The following is a 7,471-nucleotide window of genomic DNA, read 5'->3' as shown; positions in this document are numbered from 1 at the left end:
TTTTGCTAGATATAGTTCTATATAGTTGATTTTTTGAAAATTGAATAATTTTCTAATAAATTATTGCTGATATATACAATGTATAATTTTGTATATTGACCATATATTTGGCAAGCTTGCTAAATGAGCCTATTCTAAATAATTTATCTATAAAGTATTTTGGATTTTCTATGATGTATCAAGTGTTTGATTTCTTCTTTTATAGACATTATTCTTTTCTCTTTTTTTTGTTCTTTATTGTGCTGGCTGCCTAAGCTCTTAAATGCAAATGTTGAATAGACAATGGTGATAGTGGATATATTTGTCTTGTTTCTTATTTCAAAAAGGAGACGTAGTTTTCAGTGTTTCAACATGAGGGTAATGTTTCTTGGAGGTTACTTGTGAGTACTCTATCAAATTAAGCAAGTTTCATTCTATTGCCAGCTTTCCATTAGTTTATTATCATAAATATTAATTTTTAATGGGTTTTCTGCATCTATGGAGATAATCTTATGATTTTCCTCCTTTGTTCTTTCATACAGTGTATTACATTGTTTGATATTTGAATTCTGAACCAGCCTTACATTTCTGGCACCAAAAAAAAAAAAAAACCACCCCCCCCCCCCCCCGCCAAAAAAAAAAACTTGGCCCTGATATAGTATCCTTTTTATATATTGCTGGATTCAGTTTTCTAACACTAATTTTGGATTTTTTAATCTATATTCATGAGTGAGATTGGCCTGTAATTTAACTTTTCCATAACGGTCGCATCAGATGATGTTATCAAGATTAAGCAGGTCTTATCAAATGAGCTTGGTCCATGACAGGGAGAATGCTTCATGCCACATGGAGGAGCCGTCAGCCACCGGCTGCCTGATGGCCTGAGCAAGCAGTACCCAGACATGCAGTGAACTGACTGACTGTTGATCTAGCTGGTGGCAGTGCATACCTGGCCAGATGGGTGCTGTGGGCTAGGACTGTGGGCAGGGGAGCTGGCCAGGCCACAGACAGTTGAGCATGCACTGTGACATCTTCTACTCTGCTCATCTGTATACATCCTTCAAAATAACAGCTTCTGCCTCAGTATTCCAGGGTTTCTTTTCTCACAGAATCCAACAGAGTTGCAGTTCTGAGTAAAAAACTTCTAGCAGAGATGATGAAAATGACAAACTCCATAACTTTCCAAGGTTACCTGCCAAACTGTCACTGAATTTACTGCTATATCCACTGCAAAGCTCATTTAGCATCATGCTGTGTTGATATCCAAGTCCTTTCGTGTTAGTCAACATCAAGCCCAGCTCTTTAATTCTGGGTAAATGTGGGCTGTGACCCAGCAGAGGACAGGCCCTCTCCCTGGTGAACATGCTGTAGTGGATATCTATTGTAAAAATTATAAAATTACTCTTGGTTGGAAATATGAACTTGCCTTTGAGAGCAACAGCGATAAGAGATGAAAGTTTATTACTGAACTTGCTCATGTGTTCAAAGACAATTGTTGAGAGTGAAAACTTTCCATTGTATTTTGAATCCATTTTTGTGAAAGAGACTGTAAACAAGATAGAAACAAAGGAGCCCTGTGGATGACAATATTTCTTGGACTTTAACCTCACAGACTAGCTGCAAAGCTCATGACACTCTATGATTTCTCTGGTTATTCTTGGAGAAGATAGCCCCTTCTTGTATATATCTCCTCATCTTTAAGTTATTTCTGAAGTTCTTAATGAACTTTTTTAAACAATCCCACGTTTTAGAGAAAGAATGAACTAACTGATGCTTCTGTCAACTTTCTTCTTTTAAGCTATGTTTTTAATGCAGAATTTAGTTATGCAGGTAAATGCCTTTACTCGTGTTCAGTAGATAAAATGATAATTTCTAAAGAATATAGGAATGGAGTCTCTGCTATATAAAAATGTCTCACCACTGACCTTTATTAGAGTGAAGGCAAGGGAGTGCTGTAGTTCATACTACAAAAAAACTGCCAACTGTAAATTAAATGGGTATTCATTTTGGAGATTAATTGCTAAGTTATAGCGCTCAATTAAGTACCTTCCAGAATGTGTCACTAAGTTTATATATCAGTGCTTTTACTTTTGCTCAAAAACAGAGAAGCTCACAACTTTATATAGGTTAATGGAGAAATGTGTCTAATGTTAATATCTTGTCTCTTTAAGCAATGAGGTATCTTATCTAAAAAGCAAGTGAACTAGTTGTTATAAATGGCTTCCTACATAGAGAAAGATGCATTCATTATTAAAGAAATATTTATCTCTTGTTCAGTTATTGAAATTGGAAAATTGTACCTTTAATGGAAGCAGTAACTTATACATCAGTAGATTATTTTATGACTGGTTCAATGAAGAGTTCCTAGTATACTATCAATTTACTTGAAGAATAATTAGTTTTGCAAATCAAAGGTGCTAGAACCAAAAGGAAAATTAAATACCCCAGATTTTATTTTAAAATTTTTTCAGAAGGTTAAAGCTACAAGATAGGTTTTAAATTTAAGTGAATTGATATTTGCTTTGTGGATTTTTTTAAAAACTGATTTGGGAAGTTTTCGCTTTCCTACCTACTAGAAGAGACTGTGTAAAACTGGTATTGTTTCTTTCTCAAGTAATTAGTAAAATTCAGAGAAGCCATCTGAGCCTGGAGTTTTCTTTGAGTTAAGGTTTTAAATTACTGATTTTTTTTTTTTTAATTCTTGTAGCAGTCTTCTTCTTGTCTTGTTAAGTTGCGTTTTTCTAGTAGGTTTTCCATTTCATCTAAATTTGGTACTTCCATATTTCTAGTAAATTGTCCATTTCATCTAAGTTTTCTAATGCATTGTCCTAATATTGTTCATAATATTTTTATGTCATTTAATGTCTGTAGGATACACAGTAAAGTCTCATTTTCATAACTACCTTATTGTTGCTCAATTTGGCCAATGTGTTTATTACTAATTATTCAAACCAGCTTTGGGCTTCAATAATCTTCTCTATTGTACATTAGGAAATGTTTTCATTAATATCTGCTCCAATTTTTATTATTTTTTCTTTGGGTTTGTTGTTTTTTCCTCTTACTTTTTATGCTTAAATCATTTACTTTAATAGATGCTTAGATCATGTTTACATTTTTCTTTTATAATATATGCATCTAAGGCCATAAACTTCTTTGTGCAGAGCTTTAGCTGTATCCCACAATACATCATATGAAAATGTCCTATTTTCATTTTAATTCAGTTGAAAATACATTTTTTAACATCTTTATTGGAGTATAATTGCTTTACCATGATGTGTTAGTTTCTGCTTTATAACAAAGTGAATCAGCTGTACATATACATATATCCCCATATCTCTTCCCTCTTGCGTCTCCCTCTCTCCCACCCTCCCTATCCCACCCCTCTAGGTGGTCACAAAGCACCGAGCTGATCTCCCTGTGCTATGCAGCTGCTTCCCACTAGCTATCTATTTTACGTTTGGTAGTGTACATATGTCCATGCCACTCTCTCACTTTGTCCCATCTTACCCTTCCCCCTCCCCGTGTCCTCAAGTCCATCTCTAGTAGGTCTGCGTCTTTATTCCCGTCCTGCCCCTAGGTTCTTCATGACTTTTTTTTTTCTTTTTAGATTCCATATATATGTGTTAGCATACGGTATTTGTTTTTCTCTTTCTGACTTACTGCACTCTGTATGACAGACTCTAGGTCCATCCACCTCACTACAAATAACTCAATTTCGTTTCTTTTTATGGCTGAGTAATATTCCATTGTATATATGTGCCACATCTTCTTTATCCATTCATCTGTCAGTGGACACTTAGGTTGCTTCCATGTCCTGGCTATTGTAAATAGAGCTGCCACGAACATTGTGGTTACATTCTAATTTATACTGTGATTTCGCCTTTGCCCCATAGATCTTTAGAAGTGTACTACTTAACTTTCATACATTTGGAGGTTTTCTACTTTTCTTTTGCTTAATGATTTCTTTCCACTGGTTTAAATAACACAGTTCCTATAATTTTAATCTTTAAAATATGTTGAGACCCATTTATTTTATGACACAACATATGTTCAACTTTGATGAATTTTTCAAGTGCGTTTAGAAAAAACAGATTTTGCAGCCACAGGGTACAATGAAGGGTATGCCTATTTTGTCGTCTTTCATTGTGTTGCTCAAACCCTTTATATCTGTATTGAATTTTCTAATTGTTCTATCAGTTACTAAGAAAAAAGTACATTAAAAATCTCCCACTATGATGGTGAATTTGACTATTTCTCTTAATTCTGTCATTTTTTGCTTGTGATATTTTGAAGCTAAATTATTAGTTACATATACATTTAGAATTATATCCTGGTGAATAAACCTTTTATCATTATCAATATTCTTATCTGTAGTATACTTTTTGCTTTAAAATAAACTTTCTATTTGCACTTTATTAGTTCACCTGTTCTGTGTTCTGGTTTCTATCCTTTCTTCCCTTCTATTAGATTAAGTGGTTTATATTATTCCATCTTTCTCTCTCCATTATGTAATTTTACATACATACATTCTTCTGTCATTTGTTTAATGATTACCTTAGCAATTACATCTTTGATGTCTTAAAATATTTTACCACTTCTCAATGCAAGGCCTTTAGAACGCTTCAACTCTATTTACTACTCACTTGACAGCTATTTTAATTGCATATGCATCTTTATTTCTTCTTCAATTTTGAAAGAATTTTTAAGAACGTAAAATTCTAAGTGGTCAGTTATTTTCCTTCAGCACTTTAAAGATATCATTCCCTTCTCTGATTTTTCCACTTCTGTTGAGAAATTAACTGTTGGGATCATGCTTGCTCCTTTAATGGTAATATAACTTTTCTCCCCCCTTTGCCTGTCTTTCAAACTTTTTTCTTTGTCTTTGGTTTCTAGCAGTTTCTCTCTAATGTGCCAAGATGTGGTTTTATTTTTATTTATCCTGCTTGGTGTTTATATTATTTCTTAAATCTATGATTTCACATGTTTTATCATATTTGGAAAGTCCACAGCCATTATCTCTTCAAATATTGCTCCTGCTGCTTCTACTCTCTTCTCCTTTTGGAATCCCAGCTTCAGATGTGTTACAGCTTTTCATGATGATCCATGTAATGTTTAGTTTCTTTTATCTATTTTCCATCTTTTTGTCTCTCCATGTTTTGTCTAAAAGATCTTCCTGACCTATCATCCAGTTCACTGAAGTTTTTCCTCAGCTTGCTTTAAACTGCTGTTAAATTCAATCCACTGCATGCTTAATTTCAATTATTACTTTTTAGCCCTAGAATGTCTATTTGGTTCTTTTTCATAGGTCCTGGTTTTCTGAAATTTTTAATTCTCTCTCTTAATTCCTTATGCATGGTTATTTACAAGTCTATGTGTGATAATCCCATTGTCTGATGCCCTAGGAGGCTGTTTCTATTTTCTTATTGTCTCCTTTGACTTATGGTCAAGTCTTGTCTACTTTTATGCCTGGTTGTTTTTGTTGGAATTTTAACACTATTAAAAACTGTAGAGATGATCTGAACCTGTGAGTATGTTAGCTTTCTAGAGAGGATTTAATTTTCTACTGGCAGGCAAGGAGATTGGGGCATTAGCAATGCAGATCACCATCATCCAATTAGGGTTTGAGATTATTCAGAAACTAAACTTCAGTTTCTGCAAGGGCTGGTCTACTTCTTGGATACCCTTAATCATATAGTGATATTAAACTCTCTGTGGTTTTGACTCAAAGATTGCAGTTTACTTGGCCCCCTTCTCTCTGAAGGGCACTGAAATCCAACTTTTGGCATTACAAACACATGAGCCTGTTGAAAATTCTGTTCAGCTCTTTATCATCAAGTGAAACAAGCAAATACCTCCAGGGTAAAACCAGTCCCAAATGTTCACTCTTCTTCATGCCTTCTTTCCCAGATCCTGGCCCTGGAATATCTCAGTGCCTTTCTTATAGATTTGAAAGGCCTTTAAAAAAGAATTTTTAAAGATCTGAACAGCTTTTCTAGTTGTCCTAAGTGGGACTATAGGGCTAAAGCAGATTGTACATCATTACCAGAAGTCTCTTCACTGAATTTTTTAATGCTCAAATCTCTCAAAATTCTTTTAGATACCACTTATCTTTTAAAAGATTTATGGTGTCCATTTCTTCACCTCATACTCACAATTCGACTCACTCTCATCTTTTCCCTCAATGATCCACCAAAAAATCTAAGGCAAAAGTCATCGATGACCTCTATTTTGCTAAGTCAACATGATCCTTTTCAGCCATCTTCTCCTTCAACTTCTCAGCCACATTTGTCCCTGTTGGTATCTCCCCCTTTTCCCTTTTTATACCTTACAAATTTTGAATCAAGCGTCTATGCTGCCTATTCAAAAATCAATAAATGCATTTTATAAGGAAATAGCCCAATTCCATGATTAGAAGATAATTCTTTCAGCTCAAAATTTTGAGCAATTTGAAATGCAAATACCTCAGGAAAGGTATAGCAGATCTATGTGCATTCTTGCTTACACTACTTCAACTTACTTGCTAAGGAGAGAAAAAGAGAAACAATTTTTAAAGTTCACTTCTGTCCACAATTTCTTTCATTGAAGAGTTGTCCTAGAATAAGTGTACAATGAGGATGAGAATTTCTCTCTTAGTTCCTATGTATTTCTCCCTGAGTTAACTTATCACTCAAAGTTCAACCCTCATGTTTAAAAATACAACATATGCGCCCTGTAAAATATCCCTAAAATATAAGCAAACTACTTCATTTTGTCAACTCGTAGAACTGGTCTAAAACATGTAGGAAAAAAATGTATCTGTGCTAGACTTTTCTGAAAGATATGTATTGACATGTATCTGTTTATATAGCAGATACTCTGTTATTCTTTATGGTGCCCATGGTGATTTAAGAAATTTTTGCTCACTTTAACACCATACCCCACAATATATATATTACAATTCCACTATAAGTCATTATCAATTATTTATAAGTTTAAGTCAACAAATGTATACTGAATGCTTACTATTTGTTAGGAATCCTTTTGGTACTAGAGACCCAGGAAGCACACAGATTTAGTACGAAGCTTGAGTATAAAAGTTATAAACGAATATGATCTGTGCTACGATGATAGTCTGCAGAGAGCTTAGGAGACAGATATACCCTTACTGCTGACAGCATTTTGCTTCCCATTATACGGAAGCAGCTGACTGCCTTCAAACACCAAGAAAGCAGCCACAGGTTGCCTTCTAAATTTGGGGAAACCCAGTGCTGCATTTCAACACCGTAAGAGCTACTGAAATGGGAGACTCAGAGCAGTACCTGGGCTCAGGAGCCCTCCGACCACATGTCAAGGAGCTGCACTAAAAACTCTCCTTGAGCTCTCCAGCTATATGAGTCTACAGTAACCAATTTCCTGTAGGAACCCTCCAAGCAAGAAACAGGCCCAGCGGGAGGTCTGACCTACCACAGATGTCTCATAAGATATATATTTAACTGCCTTCTTTTCCTATATC

The 7,471-nt window shown here is 34.8% G+C and overlaps 1 pseudogene; it reads left to right on the top strand.

Moving 5' to 3' along the window:
- The first annotated feature begins 1,132 nt into the window (after positions 1-1,132).
- Positions 1,133-1,478, top strand: LOC132427664 (protein yippee-like 1 pseudogene; annotated as a pseudogene).
- The last annotated feature ends 5,993 nt before the right edge of the window (positions 1,479-7,471 follow it).

This window comes from Delphinus delphis, chromosome 6 (genome assembly GCF_949987515.2).
Source record: "Delphinus delphis chromosome 6, mDelDel1.2, whole genome shotgun sequence".
Classification (NCBI taxonomy): Eukaryota; Metazoa; Chordata; class Mammalia; order Artiodactyla; family Delphinidae; genus Delphinus; species Delphinus delphis.
Note: the sequence above shows the minus strand (reverse complement) of the source record. Positions and strands in the feature narration are given on the sequence as shown.